We start from the raw sequence: 27,058 nt of genomic DNA on the forward strand, positions 1-27,058 counted from the left end.
AAAATTGTGGAAGAATCTATTCATGTCAGATTTGATGATAAGCTTGACCCTGAAAAGTCAAAGCTAGTTCAAAGTTTTGCAGATTTAGAAATCACTCTTGCAGGATCTGATAAAACTCCAGAAGCAACTGTCACTCAGAACTCTGAAGAAATTAAATCCCCAGAAATCCCAAAGAAAGTTAAAAGTCGTATCAATGTATCTGAAGATTTGATTCTGGGAAACAAGGACGAACCTGTTAGAACCAGATCTACCTTCAGGACTTCTGAAGATACTCCTCTGGGACTAGTCTCTCTGATTGAGCCTACGTCTTGTGATGAAGCACTTCAAGATAACGACTGGGTTTCAGCCATGCAAGAAGAATTAGATTAATTCTCAAAGAATGATGTCTGGGATCTCGTTCCTAAACCCAGAGGCACTCACGTCATTGGAACCAGATGGGTTTTCAGAAACAAGCTGAACGAGAAAGGAGAAGTCGTCAGAAACAAAGCTCGACTGGTAGCTCAAGGTTATAGTCAACAAGAAGGTATTGATTATAATGAAACCTTTGCTCCAGTCGCAAGGTTAGAATCTATTCGTCTTCTTGTATCTTTTGCTATTAACCATTCTATTAAATTATATCAAATGGATGTCAAGAGTGCATTCCTTAATGGTTATATATCAGAAGAAGTGTATGTCAACCAACCTCCAGGTTTTGAAAATCCAAACCTTCCAGAACATGTTTTTAAACTCAAAAAATCTTTATATGGACTTAAACAAGCTCCCAGAGCTTGGTATGAACGTCTAAGCAATTTTCTTCTGGAACAAAATTTTATCAGAGGGAAAGTTGATTCCACACTCTTCTGTAAGAACCTTAATAATGATCTCATGATATGCCAGATTTACGTTGATGACATTATTTTTGGTTCTGCTAATATCTCTGTTTGTCAAGAATTTTCTGAGTTAATGCAGGCAGAATTTGAAATGAGTTTAATGCAAGAACTAAAGTTCTTTCTGGGAATTCAAATTAACCAAACTTCAGAAGTTACATATGTGCATCAAAGCAAATATATTAAAGATGTCCTAAAGAAATTTGACATGGCTGACTGCAACTCTGCAAAAACTCCCATGCATCCAACATGCATTCTTGAAAAGGAAGAGGTAAGCACAAAGGTTTGTCAGAAGCTCTATCGAGGTATGATAGGCTCTCTTCTCTATCTGACTGCTACTCGTCCTGATATTCTCTTTAGCGTCTGTCTCTGTGCCAGATTCCAATCAGATCCTAGAGAATCTCATTTAACAGCAGTTAAGAGAATTCTCAAGTATCTGAAAGGAACTCCTAACCTGGGCCTGATGTATGAGAAAACATCAGAGTATAGACTATCGGGTTACTGTGATGCAGATTATGCAGGAGATAGAATAGAACGAAAAAGCACTTCTGGAAATTGCCAGCTTCTGGGAAACAATCTGATATCCTGGGCTAGCAAAAGACAGTCAACAATCGCTCTATCAACTGCAGAAGCAGAATACATCTCAGCATCACTGTGCACAACTCAGATGCTCTGGATGAAGCATCAATTAGAAGATCTGCAAATCTTTGAGAGTAACATTCCTATCTTTTGTGATAATACTGCTGCTATTTGTCTAAGTAAGAATCCCATTCTACATTCCAGAGCCAAACACATTGAAATAAAACATCATTTTATCAGAGACTATGTTCAGAAAGGGATAGTAACATTGAAGTTCATTGATACAGATCATCAATGGGCAGATATCTTTACTAAGCCTCTAGCTGAAGATAGATTTCTTTTTATCTTAAAAAATCTGAACATTCAAAATTGTCCTGAATGAATTGTGCCTCTGAGAATGTAAAATGAGACTCTGATGTAAACAAATGTGTTTCTGCCTCTGACTCTGATACTTCTACCAGTTAAGAAGATATCTGAGTTAGAAATCTCCAGGAACCAATCCTTTGGTATTCCTGAAGATCAGATATATCAACACGTGGAGCACTTAACGTCTAACCCTAGAACTTCTAGACAGCTGTCCAGAAGAAGATCAAAGGTGAAACGTTTGAGATCTCCTCGAGCAGTGTGCGTACTGTTGGGATTAGACATTCATTAATTAGCCTTAATCATTTCTCCCCCAAGCGTGCTAACTTGAAATTTGTGCTAACGCTGAATGATGTGTCGTTTTGCATGTGTTTTAACTTAGGGTATTTAAACACTTTTCTCACATTTCACACACTTATCACTCTCACTCACTCTCAAACCCTTTCTAAACCCTCTCTGAAGCATTTCTCCAAACACTTCATCTTCATCAATCTTCATCTTCTTCTTCAACCATGGACGCTCAACAACAACAAGTTTTCAACTTTTCTCAACAAATGGAATCAAGCTCAACTGCTCAAACTTCAAGCATTCCAACTCTAACTGTTACAGAAGTCTCCATCACCCCAGTTTACAAGGAACCCCATGTTCTTGACCGTGCACCCCATATAAACCTAGCAACTCCCTTTGAAGGACTGGAAGTGTTGTGTGAAACTCTAGTAGACTTTCAAAACATGAAGAGAAATGGCGTTGATCTTACTGAAGAACTTCGTCAACAAGGGTGGGAAAACTACTTCCAAAGGCTTTATGGTCCTGTTTACCCACTTCTCATCAAGGAGTTCTGGAGATTTGCAGACGCTGATGACCATTTCATCGTCTCTTATGTTTTGGGGGTAAAGATAGTAATTACTGAACAGTCAATTGCTTCTTTACTAAACATGGAGAGAGATGGAGGTAAAAGGATTTACAACATCAACCTTAGGTCAAGACGCATTGCTGAAGTAATCAATCCAACCATCTTCAAACATAACACTGAAGGAAATCCTTCAAAGAACAAAGAGCTTCATCAGAACCTCAGAGTGTGGCTTAAGATCATTCTGGGAACTATTCACCACCGCCCAGCATCTAACTCCTCTGACTACATCAATGCAGATCAGAAGTGCATTCTGTATTGCATTCACAAGGGTGTGAAGATCTGCCTTCCTGCACTACTCTTTAGATACCTCAGAGACTCTGTCAGGGAGACCAGAAACAACATGAAGCCCAGAACCTACATCCCTCTAGGAAGATTGTTATCTGATGTCTTCATCGAGAATGGGCTGGTAGATCATCTGGAGAAGGCCAAACTGATGGAGGATCTGGCAATAGATACTGGGAAGCCTCTGAACGCCAGAAATCTCAAGAGTATGGGAATTCTGAAGAAAATTCAAGTCAGACCCACTATGGATACCTCCTGGGATGCCTTGAAAGATCAGAGGAAGCTACCCCATGGTCTTGCTAGGTTCTACAAGAATGAACCCAGAGATGCGGTTGCTATCTACCTTCAGCGTCTGCTGGATAAAGGTGTTGACATCTCTGACTTCAGACTCGACAACTGTCTAGATTCAGAAGAAGACTTCGTCAGGTACAAGAGAGGTCTCTCTGAGAAAAAGATAGCATCACGGGCAAAGAAGGCAAGAATTGGAGAAACTTCTAGAAGCAGATCTCCAGCGCCTCTGCAAGAAACTACTGGTATGTCTGCTCCCTCTATTCCCTCTGAACACATTTTGGCTTCTTCTTCTAATCCTCTCCCAACACCACCCATATATACAACCTCTGACACCCCACCTTCTATAACCAAAACTTCACAACCTCCACCAAATGTTAATCTTTCTCACACTACCACTTCCTCTTCATCATCTTCAGCCCCAGAATCACCTCCATATCTTAACCTCTCCTCTGACCAAGAATACTCTGACCCTGACTCTCCAACCTTAGCCCAAATTCAGGCTCAAAACCTTGCTTCACAACAACCAACACAAACACAATCTGAAGCAACTTCACCTCCACCAGAACAAACAACCAACATTACTTCTGAAGACCAACCCTCTGAAACTCAACCCTCTGACCTCCACACCTCTGATATCACCCCTCCAAACACCTCCGCTGAATCTGAACCTTTAGACTTAAACCCTCTTTACGCTTCACCCCAAAGATCTGAACCTCAACCTGAAGTAGAATCTGAACCTCTCACATTAAATCTCAGCCCTCCAATTTCTTCACCTCAAACCTCTGAACCAAACCTTTCTGTACCTACCCTTGAGGAAGCCATAATGCTGGTCGCAGGGGCTTCAGTACAAAAGGTCAAGTCTCTGACCACTAACTCTGAAGTCAGTGATGATCCTGACTCTGTAAGGACACACTGGAACAGAGTCATTGGCTGGATGACCTCTGAGGCTTTTAGACTGAAGAACATCTCTGAACAAGTCAGAAATGGCTACATCAGAGATGCTGAGGCAAGACTTCAGGAAAGACTTGCAAGAGAAGCTGAAGCCAGAAGGCTGGAAGAAGAGAGATTAGCAAGAGAAGCTAAAGAAGAGGCTAGAAGGCTGGAAGAAGAAAGAGCAAGAGAAGCTGAAATTCTAAGGATAAAGGAAGTTGAAGCTAAAGCTCTGGCTGATGCTGCTGCTGCTGAAGCGCAGGCTGCTACTGAAGCACAGCAGGCTCTGACTCAGGGGGAGTCTTCTTCTTCTGTTATCCCTATGGTTCTCCAGACGCTGAAAGAACTTAAGCAAGATCAGAATGAACTCCGTGCCAGAATGGACAAACAAGACACTGTCAACAACAACATTCAGAACATGCTGGCTATGTTGCTTCAGAGAATGCCTCCGCCTCCGAACCCCTAGGCACTTAGGACTTATTGCTTGTTGCTCTGATTTCTTTGTTTCTGATGTTTTGTTTCTTTTTGCCTCTGTTGCTTTGCCTTTTTCTATGAATACAATGTTTTTCTCTTAAATTTTATTTTTGCTATGTCTTTTTGATTCTGACAAAAAGGGGGAGAAGTCATTAATAGCTCTGATGAAAATAATGTCTAAATACCTTAAGCACTCTGCAACATATTTTTCTTAAGAATAAATTTATCTAACTCTAGACTCTAGACTTAAGAAATTGCAGAAGGTATCAAGAAACCTCATTGCTTGGAAGCTCTGGTAAGAACTTCTGAACTCCCTAGCCTATCTCAGGGGGAGCCTCTGTCTATCTGATCTAATATTATTCATGTTTCATCTGCTAATTAAGTTTGTTTTGTCATCATCAAAAAGGGGGAGATTGTAAGAACAAAAATTGTTCTACAACAGATTCCTTGATTTTGATGATAACAAAGGATGAAACCAAAAATGGCACCCTAACGAAAAGTTTCTAAGTGTGCAGGGTTCTAAAGAAAGAAGGAAGAAATCTGATGACGTCATCAGATACAGAACCAGATCAGATACAAATTATCAAATGATCAGAAGCATCTGAAGTTGAATCACGTTCAAGAAAGTCTAACTCTGAGCAAAACAACAAAGTATCAGAAGCATCTAAACAAGAAGTAAGCTCTAGAAGTTCTGACTCTGAACAACGGTATGTCTAACTCCAGAAACTCTCAGCGCTATCTGAAGAATCCATCAGAACTCAAAAGAGATCAACATCAGAAGCAAGACTCCAAGATTCTCAGATACACGAAGACTCTGATCATGGAATTGCTAATTATGAAAGAGTAACGTTAAAGTCAAGTAAAGTTTTGCAAATGGATTTCCTAATACAGAAAGAGACGTTAATCTCCAATTTCAATAAAGAAGGTACTATATGTGGTAAGTAGTCATTTCAAGGAGAGAAAGTTATCCTGGCAGAAGCTATTTATGTTATGGCGTAAATTCATTTTATTACTCATCAGTTTCAACTACTACCTCACTGATATATAAAATGGGCTGCAATCAACATTGAAGATGCACAAGCAAAAATTATACTGAAACATCAACGCTCAAGAAAACTCTCTTACTCTCTAAATCTTCACGAAGCTTTTGCTTATAACGTGAATCACCTTGTTCTTACTATTGTAATATTTGCTTTCTTAGAAGCACTCTAGATTACATAAATCTTTTATCTATTGTTTGTTTATTTCCTCAAGTGACTCTGTGTAGTCTGTATACTTGAGAGGACTAAGAGATCTTTCTATTAGACGTTGTTTGTAATCAATCTTTCAAGATTAGTGGATTAAGTCCTTGTTGAAGGCGAAATCACCTCGGCCGGGTGGACTGGAGTAGCTTTGTGTTATAAGCGAACCAGTATAAAATCCTTGTGTGATTTTCATTTTGAAAAAGCGCTTATTTTTCAAACAATTCAAACCCCCCTTTCTTGTTTTTCTCACCTTCAGATAGATGCCACATCTACTGATTTCCCAATCATGATGTAGTACAAGAGGCATCCGACATCTAGTGGAATGGTGGGGCTATGGCTCCGTGGCCGAATGTTGTTCAATAAAAGCACCAAGTAAGCCCTTGCTTCCAAATTCAGTTTCTCCCTCTTCCAAGACTTTGGAAATCCTTGACCATTCAAATCAAATGTCCTTCCCTCAAGGCACAAGTGGGCACTAAAGGTAGGAAGATCCCAATCATTGGCCATTTCTTTGGCACAATATTCACACCGCCCGTTATCCGCCAAAGTGAGAGGATGACCCAAATAAGCGTTGATTGCATCCCTACTGAAGGTGATGATCTTCCCCCTCACCCTGGTTTGGTAATGATATGCTACTCCTTCCTCCAACTGAAGAGCATTGGCGTAAAATTCACGCACAATGTCGTAGTTGATCTCTGATTCCGGCTCACAGATTTTGCTCCACTTTCTCCTTTCAAAGTTTGCCACCAGCTTCCTATAATTGCCACCCAATGACAAACGAATGAATCTTTCTGACTGAATGGTCCTCTTAATCAGTTTTTCAAACCTTTCCTCGTGCTCATCACTAATGAATCTTCGCACGGATCTTGAAGGACCGGAGCTCACTGTTTTTGTGCGTTTCGACATCTGCAATAAAACCACAAGAAACCACACAATAACCAAGATTGAAGTCAGCATACATAATCAACAAAAATGAAATTGAGATTTTCCCAGTTCGCGACGCGAAGGCCAGATCGCAGCGCGATCCCTGCGAACCAGAAAACTCAGCAGCCCTAGGGTTTTCCTAATGCTCAATTTTTTTCACAATTGATACCATAAACTCTTAACCTATCCTAATTTGAAACACCTCTACACATGCAAGGTGAATTTCAGCAAATAAATCATCCTCTAACAAATACCCTAGTTCACCTTGATGAGAGACAAAGAAGGAAAAGGGAAAAAGATTACACATACCTTGATGAGAGAAGGAGATTGAATTGATTGTTGCTAAAAAAAATTGGGATTATTGAGATGGAGAAGGTTAAGTTTGAATTTGGAAGTGAGATAGTGAAAGTGGTGAAGAGAGATATGAAGTTACAAAATATGATAAGGAAACAAAGTAACACAAAACAGAAATTAAAAGGGTCTGCCACGCTCAGTTCGCGGTGCAAACTTTAATTTTCCATTCAGTTCGCGAGGCGAAAGCTGTTCGCGGGACGAACTGAAGGAATTTTAAAAAGATTGCTGGAAATTGGACAGACCTCCATTTTTCTCTAGAAAACCAAAACAAAATATATTGCACAACTGAAATAACAAAAATTGAAATGCAAGCTTACAAAGTTGGGTTGCCTCCAAACAAGCGCTTTGTTTAACTTCGTTTGAGCTCGACGGTTCGATGATACTTCACGGTTCGGCGAGCGAAATGACATAGACGTCTCGGTTTACTTCTCCACCATGGTAGACTTTTAATCTTTGCCCATTCATAGTCCAGCTTTCTTTCGACTTTGGGTCCTCAATCACAATGGCTCCATAATCTCGCACCTCTTTCACCACAAACGGTCCCGACCATTTGGACTTCAACTTACCCGGAAACAACTTGAGTCTTGAATTAAAAAGGAGAACCATTTGTCCAACCTTGAACTCCTTGTGATGGACCTTTCCATCATGGTATGCTTTCACCTTCTCCTTGTAAAGCTTATTTGAGTGGTAAGCATTGTTCCTGGATTCCTCTGATTCATGGAGTTGTTCTTTTCTTTTCTCACCGGCTATAGTAGAGTCAAAGTTCAAGAATTAAAGAGCCAAAAGTGCTCTATGTTCCATCTCTACCGGGAGATGACAAGTCTTCCCATAAACCATCTGAAATGGGGTTAGTCCAATAGGAGCTTTGTAGGTGACACGATACACCCACAAAGCTTCATCCAATTTTGAAGACCAATCTTTTCTTGAGCTCGAAACAGTTTTTTCAAGTATCCTTTTTACTTCTCTATTTGACACTTCCGTTTGACCATTTGCTTGTGGATGGTAAGGAGTAGTCACTTTATGCTTTACACCATAATGTTCCAAAACTTTTTCCAAGGGTGTATTACAAAAATGTGATACCCCATCGCTTACTAACACCCTAGGCACACCAAAACGTGAAAATATGTTTTTCTTTAGAAATCTTATCACGGTTTTGGAGTCGTTCTTAGGTGAAGCAATTGCTTCCACCCACTTTGACACATAGTCAACGGCTACAAGAATATACTCATTAGAGAAAGAAGAAGGAAATGGGCCAACAATAAAAAACTTTCACTTTCAACATGTTGGTTAGGGGCATTTCATCTCGTTTGCCTATCCCTCCGCTTCTTTGGCATGTGTCACAATTCTTTGCATGTTCATGTGCGTCTTTAAACACAGACGACCAATAAAATCCCGCTTGGAGAACTTTAGTGGCTGTTCGCAAACCGCTTTAATGACCTCCATACGGAGAGTTATGACAATGCCAAATGATGTTTTTTGACTCTTCAAGTGTCACACACCTTCTTTAAATACTGTCCACACCCGCTTTGAACAAATACGGGTCATCCCACACATAGTACTTTGCATCCGCTAAGAATTTCTTTCTTTGATTACTAGTGAGGTCTTCCGGTGTCAAACCGGTTGCCTTATAATTAGCAAAATCGACAAACCAAGGCCTCACTTGAATCGCATAAAGCTTTTCGTCCGGAAATTCTTCCCTCACTTCTTCTTCTTTATTTGTAATTTCCACATTAACCAAATGGGACAAATGATCCGCTACCAAGTTTTCGAAACCTTTTTTATCCCGGATTTCCAAATCAAATTCTTGTAATAATAAAATCCAACGAATTAGTCTTTGTTTGGAATCCGGCTTGGTTAGCAAATACTTGATTGCCGAATGGTCGGTGTAAACTACAACTTTGGACCCGATCAAGTAAGTTCTAAACTTTTCCAATGTGTACACTATAGCTAGTAACTCCTTTTCGGTTGTCGCATAATTGACTTGCGCCTCATTTAAAACTTTACTAGCATAGTGGATGGCATGAAATGTTTTAGCTCTTCTTTGACCCAAAAACGCACCAACCGCATAATCGCTTGCATCACACATAACTTCAAAATCAAGTGTCCAATTAGGTGCAACAATTATGGGTGCGGTGACTAATTTTTCTTTTAGCTCATGGAATTCTTTTAGACACGACTCATCAAAAAGAAATTGCGTACCTTTGTTGAGCAAATTACTCAAGGGCTTTGCTATCTTTGAGAAGTCCTTCATGAATCTTCGATAAAATCCGGCATGTCCAAGAAAGCTTCTTATTCCTTTGATGTTTGTTTGAGGTGGTAGTTTTTCAATGACTTCCACCTTTGCTCTATCAACTTCTATCCCTTTGGAAGAGATTTTGTGACCAAGAACAACACCTTCGGTGACCATAAAATTGCATTTCTCCCAATTGAGCACTAGATTTGTTTCCACACATCTTTCCAAAACCACATCAAGATTTTTCAAGCATAACTCAAAGGACGACCCATAGACGGAAAAGTCATCCATAAACACCTCAATGCACTCTTCGATCAAATCCGAGAATATTGCTTGCATACACCGTTGAAATGTTGCCGGTGCATTACATAATCCAAAAGGCATTCTTCGATAAGCAAAAATGTCGAAAGGACAAGTAAAAGCCGTTTTCTCATGATCCGTCGGATTGACCGAAATTTGGTTGTAACCCGAATAACCATCTAAGAAACAATAGAAATTCTTGCCGGCCAACCTTTCTAACATTTGGTCCATGAAAGGTAGCGGGAAGTGATCTTTCCTTGTAGCTTGATTTAGCCTCCTATAGTCAATGCACATCCTCCATCCGGTTACCGTTCTAGTTGAAATCAACTCATTTTTATCATTTTTGACAACCGTCATACCACCCTTCTTTGGAACTACTTGCACCGGACTCACCCATTCACTATCGGAGATAGGATAAATCATTCCGGCCTCCAATAGTTTGACAACTTCTTTTCTCACCACTTCTTTCATTGATGAATTTAAGCGCCTTTGAGGTTGTGCAGCGGGTTTGAAATTTTCTTCCATCATGATCTTATGCATGCAATAAGCCAGACTAATACCCTTTAAATCGGATAATACCCACCCTATTGCACCTTCATTCTTTTTCAGCACTTGTATCAATTTATGACCCTCTTTTGTGGACAAGGCATTGCTAATGATCACCGGTTTAGTACAATCATCACCAAGGAACACATATTTCAAGTGTGGAGGTAGCATCTTCAACTCTAATTTTGGCTCTTCCACTTTTTTTTCCACATCCAAGTCCTCATTTTCCTCCTCAGGATAAGCAATCTCTCTGCAAGACTCCAATTCATGCAAAATTGCTTCAATTTCTTTTTCTTCATTTTCGGTAAAAACATTGTAAGCTCCTATAAGAGATATCTCTAACAGATTAGAAAAATGAACTTGATTTGCAATCTCCACGATTTCCTCCTCGGTGGCATCGATTTGGAAAGAGTCATGCTTGTCATTAGGGTGCTTCATGGCCTCAAAAAGATTGAAAGTTACCTCTTCATCCTGTACTCTTACTTTCATGAGTCCATCATCAATGTCGATCATCATTCGGGCTGTTTTCATAAATGGTCTTCCAAGAATTAGAGGAACATCACGATCCTCATCCATGTCCACTATCATAAAATCTACCGGGAACAAGAATTTGTCCATCTTCACTAGCATATCTTGAGCAACTCCATATGGTGAAGTGGTAGACTTATCGGCTAGTTGTAAAGTCATCCTTGTAGATTTAATATCAACATTCCCCAATATTTTAACAATGGATAATGGAATTAAATTGATGCTAGATCCCAAGTCGATCAAACCATTGCCAATGTAAGTGCCTCCAATGGTTACCGGCAAAATGACTCGGCCCATATCAGATTCCTTCCTTGGGAGAGTTTTTTGGATTATGGCGCTACAACGTGCATCAAGCAAGATTGTCTCGTCTTCCACATATCTCTTCTTCTTTATGAGAATATCCTTCATGAACTTCGCATACCTTGGCATTTTCTCTAATGCGTCGGCGAATGGAATATTTATTTGAAGTTGCTTAAATATATCCATAAACCGTGCATAATGTCTAGCATTCTCCTTCTTTGATGGTGCGTGCGGGTAAGGTAGATGTTGAGCTGGAATAGCACTCACTCCTTTATCTCCTTTCTTCTTCTTTCTTGGCTCTGCTTCTTTCTTCTCAACTGCTTCACCTTATTGTTCTGCTGAACTATTCTGACCCTGCTCTTTTCACGGCGCCAAAGAGGTTCGCGACGCGAACTGAACAGTTTCTTCCTCTTTTTCCTTTTCATATTCCACCACCACCTAGTTCTCTTCATTTTTAGGTACAACATTCATATCATCCTCTACTGCAATCTCCCCACTTCTTCCACTTGTCACCTCTCTACCGCTTCTAGTAACAATTTCTTTACAATGCTCCTTCGAATTGGTTTGAGTGTTGGCGAAGAAGGAAGAACCCGCTTGTTGTTCCGACAATTGCTTCACAAGTTGGCCTACTTGATTCTCCAAATTTTTGATAGCTGCCTCATTACTCTTCTGGTTTTCCATGGAGGCTTGCATGAATTGTGTGAGAGTATCTTCTAGCTTTGAACTTCCGCCTTGCGATTGTTGGACTTGAGAATTTGGATTTTGATATGGATTTTGTTGCTGAAAATTTTGGTTGTTGAATCTTGATGGTTGATAGCCTTGGTTGTTCCTTTGATATGAGTTGTTGTGGGGTGGAGGTTGCCTTTGATAACCTTGATTTTGGTTGTTCACATAACTCTCTTCTTCCAATGGAGGGTAATAACCGGTTGGATGATCTCCTTGACATAGTTCACAACATGCTACTTGATGTCTAGCTTGAGATCCTTGAATTTCCTTCATTTGTTGTGGAAGTTTGGACATTTGTTGAGTGAGCAACTCCACTTGTTGAGAAAGTAACTTGTTTTGGGAAAGAATAACATCATTGGTATTTAATTCAAGAACTCCCGGTTTCCTTTGTGAAGGACTACGATCATGTTGACTTTGACGATCATTGAGTGCCATCCAGTCAATAATGACTTTCTTCTCTTCCGCATTCTTTGACATAAGAGAGCCACCCGCGGTAGCACCCAAAAGTGTTTTGTGAGTCGATTGGATCCCATTTAGAAAAATATGGATTTAAGTGAGTTCATCAAAACCATGGCCTTTGCATTTTCTCAACATTGACTTGAATCTTTCCCAAGCCTCGTTTAGAGACTCGTTGCTCCCTTGAGTGAATACCGTAATAGCCGTTTTGGCTTCCATGAATCGGGATTGAAGAAAATATCTTTCTAGAAACTTTTCTTCTAACAAATACCAATCCGTCATCACTCTTGGTGCTTGATAAAGATACCACTCTTTTGCTTTCCCCACTAAGGAATACGGGAACATTCTCTTGAATAATGCTTCTTCACCTGCTTCCTCTATTCCCGTAGAACCCGCAATCTCATATAATTTAATGATATGGGTATACGGATCTTCATGGTCCATTGCGGTGAATGGATTTGCATAAAGGAGTTGGAGGATTCCGGTTTTCATCTCCGTGTTCCTTCCACCACGAGCAAATTGGGCATTCCGCCTTGGACTATTAGCGGACATTTCGGTAGGAGCTTCATCCGCCATGTTTCCTTCATAAGTTTCTACACCCACTTCTTCAATTTGAACAAGTGAAGAAGTAGATGCTTCTTCTCTCCGGTTCCTCTCTTCGGCTAGTTTCCTTCTTCTTCGTGTTTTGCTATTGAGCTTTCGAAGTGTTCTTTCAATTTCGGGATCGAATTGAAATTGCTCCTCGGTAGCCTTTCCTCGCATGCACTAGAATCTACAAAACTAACAAACCAAGTGAAACACAAGAGTGATAGTAGTAAAAATGAAAAACTTAGAACAATGAATTATTGCAATGCTTGCAATATCGAACACCAATCCCCGACAACAACGCCAATTTGTTGAAAAGTATATTTCTGGAAAATATTTTTATATCGTATCCACAAAGATTGGTTGATATTACCGCCGTTCTATAATTTCAATTGTTGTAAGTTTAAAAAGTAACCAAGTTGTTTTTGAAAGAATTGTTATCTCTTGAGTAAAATGACACTAAGACAATGAAATTAGTTTTAAAATCAAATATAAAGAGGCTTGGCAAGATTGGAGTTCACTATCCAAATTTCTTATGTTTCCTTAATGACAACTATATGGACTTAAAATTATTGATGATATTCAAGTATCCTCTCAATAACATTTATTTCTAAATGAGATTGTGATAATCACTATATTAATCGTTAGACGATTTCTCCACCTAACTATTAATATAACAATCTTTAATGTTTGATACAAAAGAAGAGTAGTGTATAAATCTATTTCTACAATTTATTCACTACTTGAAAGCATATTTTAAGTCAAGACTTGAATAATATTTCTCAACAATAACTCAAATCTGAATATTCAAAATAGGGCAAAAATATCAATCATTACATCAATAATCTTTTGTCACATACAAGAGTTAATAGGAATACATAATCAATAAGGGATAGCTACTACCTCTAATCTTGACAAAATGGGGTTTAGCTCCTCATCATCATATTTGACAGCAAATGGAATACAAAAATAACCTCTGTTTTTCTTCTCCAACACTTGTGAATGATAATCTTTCCTTTTCTCCCATTGTGTGTTTAAAGAGTTCATCCTTTCCCTAGATGTCTCATTTTGGTCTAAAACAGAAAAGTGCTCTAAAAATGATCTAAAACTATCACGCTTAAGTTGGGTTCAAAACATAACAAGTGACCCAAAATAATTAGGAAGCTTGCTGTCTTCGCAGGGTTCGCGGCGCCAACCTAGGACGCGGCACGAACTGAAGCAATTTCAGCTTCTTTGCCTTGAAAGTTTCCTTCAAACCATTTCTTCCAGGCTTTGTTCTTCAAATGCTTCCAAAATGCCCATCAAACTCCTTCCAAATTATGCTCATGCAATCCAATGCTCTCTTGTCCAAAAAATCTATAAAACTAACAATTAAGTGAAATATCTACTCAAAACATAATTAAATTACACTCAATTGCATATTTACTAAATTGCGAGAATAAAAGTGTGTAATTCAATAAGAAAATGGTAAAAGGGACCAATAATAATATATGAAAAGTAGTGATAATTGGTCCCTAACACTTATATTCCAAGTTTTTCATTTCCTATGGGTAGTAGAGAGTATCCATATGGTATGCCACTAGCGATGATGGAAGGCCTACAAACTGGTACGTCAACATATACAAAGAATGCAAAGGCTACCACCTCACCCTATAATCTGCATCCTGCTTCACCTTAGACCATAGAGCATCCTAGTCGAACGATGTCACCACCAGGGGTTTAGGTTATACCCTTTAAGTGACGTCGATGATAAATACAACATATCTCGTGTCTATGAGGCAACAAATGGATGAGAGTAACCACAAGATGGTTAACATGCTCATTCAATAGATTAGTATGATGTTCAATCCCTTGATTCAGAAAACTAACCAAAATTATAATTATTAGCCAACCAAATTGGTCGAAGAACTGATTTCTTTGGTGCTCCTCAGGCCCAAGCATGACCAACTCCTCAAATCTCAAATGTCAGGTCAGTAGAAACGCTTGACAATGGGGAAGCCCCTATTAACCAAGGGCAACCATAATTGTGATTTTGACCTGTAGAACCTCCCACACATAGAGAGGACAAATAGTATATAGGTGAAAACAAACCGAGAGTGGTGTTGTTAAACAGAAACAAAGATGTGGAGGAAATGGTCATAAATGTTCAACAGAACAACCTTAGAGGGAAAAATAATTTGGCCCATATGGTCGAAAACATCCTAGCACATAATAACCTTAATATAGGCCTACACAAATCAAATTTTGTGTTTGCCCTATCATAATATGTATTGGAAACCGAACTCCATAATGGCTGGAAAGTTCCCAAATTCACCAAGTTTATAAGCGATACAAGCGAATCAGCTTCAAACATATCACTTGATACGTAATTGAGGTAGGCGATATGACGAACAAAAAGAATTTGAAGATGAAATATTTTCCAAATTCTCTGACTAAAAATACCTTCACATGGTTCACTACACTCCCACCACATTCCATACAAAACTGGAGTCAGTTAGAGAGTGTTTCATGAAAAATTCTATATGGGGCAGTCGAAGATCAACCTCAAAGAATTAGCCAAGGTGAGGCGCAAATCGCCTGAATCAATATATGATTATCTAAATAGATTCAGGTTGTTGAAGGCAAGGTGTTTCACCTAAGTTCCCGAACATGAACTATTCGAAATAGCTCCTGGTGGGCTAGATTATTACATTAGAAATAAACTATACACCCAATATCTAAGAGACATGGCCCAGCTAGCGGATAAAGTTCAACATGCCGAACGCTTAAAAGATGAAAAGGCTAGGTCGAATAAATTTCATAAAAAATAAAAAGTTGCTTATATAGAAAAAGACGAAAAAGGGCAAGAATATGACATATGATATGTAGAGGTCGAATAAATTGATGTTAATATGGCAGAACTAAAGCCAGAACCTCCTTATGTCTGTAAATTGTTAAAACCGTATGATGGGAAGAATCATGGCGAATCCACAAATGATAAATTTTTCGAAAAACTTGTACATTCGACATAAGTAAGTGCAACAAGATATTTGTTCTCTTAGTTGACGACAGCCAAATTATAGTCCCAAAGGGGTTAAAAACTCCACCTTTAGATCAACATAAGAAGATAGGATTTTGTAAGTTCCACAATTTTTCTTGGTCACAAAACTTCCCAATGTGTTATTTTCATAGATATGGTACAAGGAGAATTGAAAGAGGGAAGACTGAAATTTAGTGACAAAGCCAAGACTCCAATGCAAATGGATGATGACCCCCTGCAAATCAAATATACTCATTACATTAAACTAGTAGAATGCTTGGTTATCGAGGCTACTGAGGCCCCAAACATAACCATTGAAATGGTGTCTAAGCCAGAGTATTCCAACAAAAAATCAAGGGGGTATATCCATATGCTGAAGAGGAACTGATAGATTTCCTCAACAAATATAAGTTGAAATATTCTGAAGTGTTGTTTTGCCCAAGGTGCAGTGTAGTTTTTGACAAGAAGGCTACTGAGGGCCTCGAAAACATTAAACCCCAGTCGTCGAAGGGGGACAGTTGGCCCAATAAAGGGCCAAATTATGCCTTTAACAAAAGAGGTGTCCCATATAGGACAAAAAATATGGCTTCAGGCCAAATGGGAGGTCAAAGGATGACTTACACTCCTCCGTCGAATGTGCCTGTCGGCGAGTGGGTTCATCCCTATAATAAGAATAACACCAACCAACAAAATTGGAAGGTGGTAAAGTTGGATGTTGATTCGTCATATTAAGGCAACTCCCAGGTGTCTAAAAGATACTAATACAATCCTAACTACATGGATAAAAACACCATGACAAGGACACAGTGGAGGAGATATCAAAGATAAAAGAAAACTGCTCGAGAAGCTGTAGAGTCTAGTACCAGTAGTAAGGTATAAAAACTAAACGGTGAAGTGGCCAAAAGGCTAGTGAAAGAGAGAATATTCCCCTCTCTGGCACCCATCAAAGTAGATGCTAAGGAATAAGACATAAAGATGATTACTGATAATTTCTCCGTGTTAGAAGGCGACTTTGACGTTCTATGTAATCTTGTGTCAGTGTTTCCTGTCAAATACAACATGGTCACTGAGGTGACAGATACAAAGGAAGAATATTTCGCCGAAGCCATAGATGGACATAAGCCAGTTTACTATTATGTAATGAGTGATGGTTGTTTATAAGAACAAAATTCCATTTTTGAGAGACCTGATATAGGGATGATGAGTGGTTTGAAACCACTATTTATTAAAGAAAAAGTTGACATTGTTGGTGTCAACAATGTGCTGGTCAATAGTGGCATTGCAGTCAATTTAATGCCACATTCCCTGCTGAATATAATAGGGAAGTTCGACACGGATTTGAGGCCTCACAATACGACCCTCTCCATTTACGAGGGAAAGACATGCCATTCTTTGGGAGAAATTCAAATGGATTTGGCAGTCGGGACCAGAGTGACACCGACTTTGTTTATGGTCATTTCCTATGACACCAACTACAACATATTATTGGGAAGGATGGATCCATGAGATTGGAGTTGTCCCTTCGTCTCTCTACCAAAAGGTCTCTATATTAGAGGAAGATGCATAGTCGAGAACATACAGGCCGATCAAAGTTATTACGTGGCAGAAGTAAACCATGTTATTAAGAAAATTTTTGATAAAAACTTGGTGAGTATTGCGCCATGCCCACTAGCAGATTAGGGATACACACCCCAAGAGAATGTCTTTCATTCTGTTAGGCTCCATACGAATCATGGCTTTATATGGGAGGGTGAAATATGGGGGGAGCAAAAACTAGAGGAAGGCTAAGTTTCCCCAACCGGATGAGGAGATGATGATGATGCCTATTATGTCTGAGTCGAGTGCTTGGACTCGAATTACGACCTATTTGGTCGAAAATTAAGTGAAGGTGTAACATCCCGACTTAATTAGCCTTTTACTTAATTGTTTATTTGATTTAATTGATTAAATTATTTAAATAATTATTTTATGTGATTTATGATGTGTTTGTCCGGTGACGGAATTTATGGTGATTTAATTAGTTTTGAGTGGGAATTAATTAATTAAATTAATAGAAATTGAGAGAATAGTAAAGGTTGGGGTAAATGTGAAATAATAGAGAATTAGGTGGTTAGTGAAGAAAAGATGATGGTTAGTTGGACCAAAACTACAATTTTGAGGAATTTAATTTTCTTAGTAATTATTTGTAGAGAAATAGAAAAGTAGGTTTTTAGAGCGTTTGTCAGTGGACGTGAAAAAGAAGAGAATAAAGAGCAATCACATTAGAGAGATAAGGCTTGGGAGAAGGAACCGTATAAGATTTGCTTGTGTTTTTGTTGGAATTACAAGGTAAGGGGAGGGATTATTTATCTAAGGGTGCCTTAATCATGAAAAGCTAAAGAGGTTTCCCTTAACCTCCAATAGGGTTTTTATTTTCTCTATTGATTGATGATACTCTGAAAAATGATGAGTGTAATTCTGCTTTATGCCACAAACTAATGTGAAATTTGTATTTGTTGTTGTGTTGTTTCATGTTCATGAGTTAACTGATTTGATGATGAATTTGTTTTTCAATTGGGTGTTTTAGGGTATGAACATAATAGATCAATTCAAGATAAAAAGAATAGATTAATGTTAATTAGCGAGTAACTTATGTGTTTGATCACGATAGAATGTGTAATTTGTGCATTTGAATGATATAATGAGGGTTGGGATGAGGCATGAGAGGTAGGAGATGAAGAAGATGAGTTACGTATGAGGAAACTGGGATTTTTGCATTCTGGGACGATGTCAATCAATTGACACCGCATGTTAATCAATTGCATGCTTGTTATTTTAGAAAAATATGGAAATTTTAACTATGTTAATCAATTAATGCAAGGGATTAATCGATTTCATGCAGCCCAAAAGAAAAAAATTGGAAAGGCAGAGTGTAAATGGATTTGATGTCAATTGATTGATGTTGGCTTATTTTTGAAAATTTTATGAACTAAACTATGTTTTATTACCCGACCTTTTATGCCATAACTTTAGTTTGGTAGGTCTAAATGAGGTGTCGTTTAAAGTGTTAGAGAGCTAACACGCGTAGCTACCTAATGGTAGTGCCTTGTGAGATAATCAATGGGTGATAATCGATGTGTGAATGCATGTTAAATATGTGAATACATGTTGTGAATTGTATATATAATTGTGTGAATTATAATACATGTTTTCTTGTGATTGATGAGATGAGTGGCTCAGATTGAGAACTACCGGTGATGCATCAAATTCATGATGGATTAAAGTCATATTGGAGCTATAATCATTTCTATGTTATTGTGGGATTTGTTACAGTCAGAGTGGGGTTGTAATCATTTATGCGTTATTGTCATTGCATGATTATATGACATACATCAAATGTTGTTGTTGTTGTGAAAGAGACGAGTCACGAGTTCAGAGTGGGGACTAGTGACTTGTCCCATGCTCAGATTGGGGGCTTGGAGCTCAGAGTGGGGGCTCGGGGTTCAGAGTAGGGACCCGGTTCGTATGAAGAACCAAATGTTGAGTCTGTACCACATGCATATAAAGTTGAGTTGTTAGTCTAATTCAGAGTTGTGATTTCTCACCCCTTTGTTGTTGATATGGTATGTACTCCTCTTTAGAGTACATATAAGCAGGTAACCAAGTAACTTCTTAGAGTGAGAGGATGGTGAGAGGTTGTTTCATCCTTTTTCTTTCCGCATTTTAGTTTACATGCTCTGATATGTAACACTGGGAAACGTTTGCGAGTTCTTATCTAATATTTTGTTAGAGAGTTATTGTATACTCCCGTGTTTGATATTTTTATGTTTTTAAGAGATTTAATTTATGAGTTTTATTATGCCATAAAATGCATTTGAAGTTTAAATGATTTATTTAATGCATGCTTTATTATGAGAATTTCTGCTGCAATGATACCTTAAGTGAATGTGAGCATGCGATGACACCCTAACTGAAGGTGTTGATTGTTATTTTTATTGATAAAGTGTTACAATACATGTATATTTTGAAAAGAGAACGTGTGACATCCTATTTGATTGTATGAATACTCTGATTTTAATGTATATTTATACATGGGGAAATAGGGTCTTACAGTTACTACCGAAGGTTTATCAAATGATTTTCAAAGTTGACACTGCCTTTGATTTATTTGACCTCAAAGGGTCAAGCTTATGTGTGGAGTGTACAGTGTGAAGAAAGTTTTCAAGAACTCAAGAAGAAGTTGGCGTCTGCTCCACTATTGATTTTTCCAAGTCCAAGTGAATCCTTTGTTGTGTATTGTGATGCTTCGAAGATGGACCTCAGTGGTGTCTTAGTGCATAATGGTCAGGTTATGGATTTTGCTTATAGACAATTCAAAGTTCATGAGAGGAATTACCCTACACATGATCTAAAGTTGGAAGCCGTGGCGTTCGTGTTGAAAATTTGTAGGCATTATCTATTTGGTTCCATATTTGAAGTGTTCAGCGACCAAAAGAGTTTGAAGTATCTCTTCAATCAGAAGGAGTTGAATATGAGGCAAAGAAGATGGATAGAATTTCTGAAGGATTATGATTTTGATTTGAGTTACCATCATGGTAAAGCCAACATCGTAGCTGATGCCTTAAGCAGAAAGTCGCTTCATATGTCGATGCATATGGTTCAAGAATTGGAGTTAATTGAGAAATTTAGAGACATGAGTTCGGTGTGTGAAGATACTTCTTACAGTGTGAAGTTGGGCATGTTAAAGTTGACCAGTGGTATCCTTGAAGAAATCAGAGAACGTCAGAAAGTTGACTTGGAATTGGTTGACTGACTAGTGTTAATCAATCAAGGTAAAAGAGGTGATTTTAGAATAAATAAGAATGGTGTGATGAGATTCATAGATAGAGTTTGCGTACCTGATGTGCAGAGCTTAAGAAGAGTATTCTTGAGGAAGGTCATAGGAGTAGTATGAGTATTTATCCCGGTACTACTAAAATATATCAAGGCTTGAAGAAATTTTTTTGGTGGCCAGGAATGAAGAAGGAAGTAGTTGAGTTCGTATATGCGTGTTTGACTTACTAGAAGTCAAAGATTGAACATCAGAAGCCGTCGAGTCTGATGAAACCGTTGAGTATTCCAAAATGGAAGTGGGACATCATTTTTATGGATTTTGTGACAAGTTTGTCGAAGACGACGAAGGGATATGATGCCATTTTGGTTATTATGGATATATTGACTAAGTCGTATTATTTCATACCGATTAAGATCAGTTATCCTTTGTAGAAGTTAGCCGAGTTGTATATTGAGAAGGTTGTTAGCTTGCATGATATTTCTTCGAGTATTGTGTCAGATAGGGATATGAGGTTTACATCGGGGTTTTGGCTGAGTTTGTAGGAAATGATGGGTACTAGGGTGAACTTGAGTTCAAATTATCATCCGCAGACAGTTGGTCAGACAGAGAGGACTATTCAGTCTTTGGAGGGTTAGGTGGTTAGTGGAGAGAAGATGATGTTTAGTTGGGCAAAGATTACAATTTTGAGGAATTTAATGGCCTTAGTATATATTTGTAGAGAAATAGAAAAATAGGTTTTTAGAGCATTTGTCAGGAAACGTGAAAAAGAAGAGAATAAATAGCAAGGGCATTGGAGATCTAGGGCTTGGGAAAAAGGAACCATAGAAGAGTTACTTGTGTTTTTGCTGGAATTACAAGGTAAGGGGGAGGGGGAGGATTATTCATCTAAGGACGCCTTAATCATGGAAGGCTAAAGAGGTTTCCCTTAGCCTCCAATAGTGTTTTTATTTTCTCTATTGATTGATGTTAATCTGATAAATAATGAGTGTAATTCTACTTTATGCCATGAACTAATGTGAAACTTATATTTGTTGTTGTGTTGCTTCATGCTCATGAGTTAACTGATTTGATGATGAATTTGTGTTGCAATTGGGTGTTTTAGGGTATGAGCATAATTTATCAATTCATGATAAAAATAATAGATTAGTGTTAATTAGTGAGTAATTTATGTGTTTGATCATGATAGAATGTGTAATTGATGCATTTGAATAATATAATGAGGGTTTGGATGAGGCATGAGAGGTAGGGGATGAAGAAGATGAAGTACGCATGAGAAAACTAGAATTTTTGCACTCTGGGGCGATGTCAATCAATTGACACCATGTGTAAATCAATTGTCACCATATGTCAATCGATTGCATGCTTCTTATTTTAGAAAAATCTGGAAATTTTAACTATGTCAGTCGATTAATGCAAGAGATTAATCGATTTCATGCAACCCAAAACAAAAAATTGGAAAGGCAGAGTGTAAATGGATTTGATGTCAATCGATTGGCATCCCATGTCAATTGATTGATGGTGGCCTATTTTGAAAATTTCATGAACTAAACTATGTTTTATTACCCTACAATTTATGCCATAACTTTAGTATCCTAGGTCCAAATGAAGTGTCGTTTAAAGTGTTAGAGTGCTAACACACATGTAGCGGTAAATTCATGACCATCAAGCTATGGATAAGCAAGACGTAAATTAAACCAGAGTCTCCACCGCGCTTTTATTGTTTCCAAGGGAAAAGGGAAAAGTACGAAAAAATCCCAAAAATAATAAGTTTTCAAATCAAAACTAATAAAATCCCAGAGATTATAGGTAAGGGGGTTGGTTACACAAAGGGAAGGTGTTAGCACCCAAAGTATCCTAGGTACTCCTAAGGAGCCATTTTTTGTGTGCATATGTGTTTTTGTATAAAATGATGTTTGCAATAAATAGAGTGGAGGGGTTAGAAAATAATTCGTTAATTATAGTTGCCACAAAGGCAAAGAATCCGGAGAGACTGAAAGTCCACAGGAGTATAATGCATTCCATAAGGAAAACTCACTAGGGAGACAGAGACTTTGAGGGGATAAAAGGGTTGTGCGTAGGCCAGGCTACGACTCAAAACTGCTGGGGGACTAGAGGGACTATCTGAAAAATAAATCAATGGAAAGACCCAGCCGGGGGACAAAAGGAACATCTGTAGGGGAAATGGGTAAATCAGAGCAAAAGCTGAACTACTCGAGCCAAGCAGGAAAATGACGATTTCACTAAGGAAATGCGCACTCGCACTCAACTGTGGAAGAAATGATCTTCGACACAGGAGGAGCAAAAACTATTATCCATTACCGGTTACTAGGTAAGGAGATAACAAAAATATGACAGGGAGAACATCCGTTACCGGTTAGGGTAAACATATCAAGGATGACTCATCGAGGGCATCTAGGAGGCGTATTCATTACCGGTTACTGGGTAAGAATAAACTGTTGGGAAATGTCAAAATAGGATTTACAACTACCAGTTACTAGGCAGAAGACCAAAGGGAGAGAATATCCGCCACTGGTTAAAGTGAACATATCAAGGATAAACTCAAAGGAAAGAAAATCCGTCATTGGTTAAGATGAACATATCAAGGATAGACTTGCCTGGGGTTTCTAGGGAGGATATCCGTCATCGGTTAAGATGAACATATCAAGGATAAACTGCCTGAAAAAGTAGGAATTATATCTATCGAATGCTAGATAGAATACCAGAAAGAGAATATCCGTCATCGGTTAGGATGAACATATCAAGGATAGACTCCGAAGGAAGGAATAAGAATTACATCTATCAGTTACTAAATAGAATACCGAAAAAAGAATATCCGTCACCAGTTAGGATGAACATATCAAGGACAAACTCTGCAAAAGGGAGAAAAACAGGATTTACAACTACCAGTTACTGCGTAGAAGACCGTAAAGAGAAGGAAACCTGTTATCAGTTAGGATGAACATATCAAGGATTAACTCTCTGGGAAATAAAATAGGGATTACAACTACCTTTTTACTGGGTAGAATACCAGAAAGGAGAGAATATCTGTCACCGGTTAAGATGAACATATCAAGGATAAACTCAAAGTAGGGGAAGAAAATATCCGTCATCGGCTAAGATGAACATATCAAGGATATACTTCCTGGGAAACGTAAAAACGAATCCGTTGGGGAGAAAAGGGGTTACTCTTGCCAGGTATTGGACAGAGGTAACAAACTGCAAACTAAGAAGAATATTACCAGTTACTGGGTAATAGACTCTTAGAGGACCAAAGGCATCTATCTAATGAAGATCTAGAAATAAACGGTCAATCAAGACTCAACCCAATGAGGATATAGCTCAAGGGGAGTGGTTCCATCCAAGTAATCGACTGGGGAGGAAACTGAAATAATAATCATCCACGAGGAAATAACTTATTAGGGAATAGGAGAAAGGTTAAAATCTTTTTTGCTTAAGGGGCTGACACTCTATAATTGAAGGAGGGCAGACACACCGAATCTGCATGGGGATAAAGTACCACCATGGCAGAGAGTCGAAATAACAATGAATCACAAGGTGTAATGGTGCATTAATGAAATTATATGAGCGTATATGTATATGTATATGTAGTGATCATGCTGACGAAAAGATCGCAATGGATACAACTGTCGCTGATTTGAATCATCAATATAATTCTCAGCCAATCCACTCAAGAGGGAAAGAACTGCTGAAGAAGAGATCGAAAACCTCGAAGGCTTGACTCTGGCTGGGGAAGAAAGGAGAGGATCTGCTGAGGAAACTACTATCAATTATGCGGGGAATTATAGGTCAACACCATATCACATGGGAGATAACTCTGCAGGGGACCAATACAAGTAGCTGCTCAGAAACTCTGACTCGAGACGAATCTGATGGCGACTTGCGGGGAACAAAATTCTGCCGAAACCATGCAAACTGCTGCAATAAAATACCCACAACCCGAGGGAGGACAACAAACACAGCTGGGGATGACGACGAACTCGGCTGGGGAAACCAACAAACATTGGATACTAAAAATATGCTGGGGGTGAAACAGGGATCATGCCAACTGCTTGGGGAGAACCAATAGTGCTTCACATTTAGGGCTTACTGCTTTCAAACCGATGTTGATATTCCTCTTGAATGAAATCGATTGCTTAAAATAACTACTTTTATATATTTAAGAAAACATGATTTTTGTCTTAAAATTTTTAATTCCAAAAATGATCATAATAAAATTTAAATCTATTTGGCTGAATTAAACAAGAGTAGAAACAATTGGAGAAAAGCTCAACTTTATTTAATAGAATGGTAGTCTGTAAATGACAAGACTCCATAGATCTTTACAAAAGTTGAAGAATGGTAATTTACATGGAAAATGGCTACATTGAATACAATGATCAATAATCCTTCTACCAACTCTTGATATCCACTGTGCTTTTGGCGATTGCTGGAGATACTGAACCAAAATCTGACAATGTGCTCAAGATAAGTCTTCAAAACCGAAGATCAGTAGGATGCAATTGCTTGCCATAATCCCTAATTTTTGCATAAATTACCCCAAGGTGGGGTGCTCAATTTATCGGGATAAATATTTCTGTTTTATGTCTCTAATTTTTGCCTAGATCATCCTTTCGGGTTCAATCCACTGAGACGCTCATTTTTGCCTAAGTCGCCCTTTCAGGTTTTCAACTTAGTGAGCTGTTCTTTTCTTTTTAGGCGAAGTATTTCTTGACTGCATCGACATTCACATGACGAGTGAACTCTTCACCATCCATAGTTGTAAGAATCAAAGCACCGCCTAAAAAGGCTCTCTTGACGACATATGGGCCTTCATGATTAGGAGTTCATTTGCCACTAGAATCTGGTTTGAAAGATAGAATCTTCTTGAGCATAAGGTCACCTTCTCTAAACACACAAGGTCTAACCTTCTTATCAAAAGATTTCTTCATTCTCTACTGGTATAACTGACCATGACACATGGAAATCAACCTCTTCTTTTCGATCAAACTCAGCTGATCAAATCTGGTCTGGCACCATTCAACCTCAGTCAACTTGGCTTCCACCAAGATATGCAATGATCGGATCTCCACCTCTACTGGGAGCACAACTTCCATGCCATAAACAATTAAGAAAGGGGTTTCCCCTGTTGAAGTGCGGATAGAGGTACGGTACCCATGCAAAGAAAATGGGAGCATCTCATGCCAATCCTTGTACGTCACAACCATCTTCTGGATGATCTTCTTGATGTTCTCGTTTGCAGCTTCAACAACCCCATTCATCTTAGGTCTGTAGGGAGAATAATTATGGTGTGCAATCTTGAAGTCTTTGCGAAGAGCTTCCACCATATTGTTATTCAAGTTCGAACCATTATCAATAATGATCTTACTTGACACACCATAATGGCATATGATCTGATTCTTGATAAACCTCACAACAACTTGCTTGATCTTGCTCTGAATGCTTGAATGAGTAGATTAGAATGGTCACAAGGCTTTGGATCCTTGGAGTTTTGAATCTCAAAACAGTGAGATTCAAACTCAATTTCCAATGGAAATTCTCAAGGTTGTCCTCTGAAATGGAAGGGTTTGAAGGTGTGGATTCAAAGCTGGTGCGCAGGGTCCTCAATTCTGATGCATAGGGCCTCTATTTATAGCCAATTCAATTGATATATGCACACTTGAACATGGAATCCAAAAATAGCAATGAGTGATGGATGGGTGCATGGGTGTGTACAGGCCCATGAAATCATGTCATTTGGTACATAATTGAATACATACAAGTCTGAGATCATGTTGGACTGTCATGCATTGGTGTGTGGAAGTTTAAAGTTCAATCTTGCCAAATGATGATGCAATGTTCAAGCCATGTGCAACTCATTCAAATCTTGTCCAATATGGATGAAATTTAACTTTTCAGAAATGTTAGATCAAGAGGAACAACTTTCATGTTGTACACTTTTTCATTTGAAGCTTGGACCATGATGAATTTTGAGGTGGAAGTTTGGAAAATCAAACATGTCAAAAAAAATTCTAAGTGTCAAGCCATATGTTCACTTATTCCACCTTGGCTAAATTTTTATGTGAGCTTCAAATGAGAAAAGTGCCTTCATCAAAGTTGTAGCTCTCTCAAAGTAATTAAAAATGGTCACAAATATGACCTCATTTGGATTTAATATGAAGGAGATATGCGTTTTTGAAGTTGAGGAAAATCACTTGTTTAATGGCATTGGTCCAAAATGACCTATAATGTATCCTTATATCATATGCTCATAAAAGTTGAATTAGCTCTTCCTACAAACATAAAATTTGAAGTAGACACCTTGAATTTGATTGTGC

The sequence above is a fragment of the Lathyrus oleraceus genome, chromosome 6 (genome assembly GCF_024323335.1).
Source record: "Lathyrus oleraceus cultivar Zhongwan6 chromosome 6, CAAS_Psat_ZW6_1.0, whole genome shotgun sequence".
In the NCBI taxonomy this organism is placed as follows: Eukaryota; Viridiplantae; Streptophyta; class Magnoliopsida; order Fabales; family Fabaceae; genus Lathyrus; species Lathyrus oleraceus.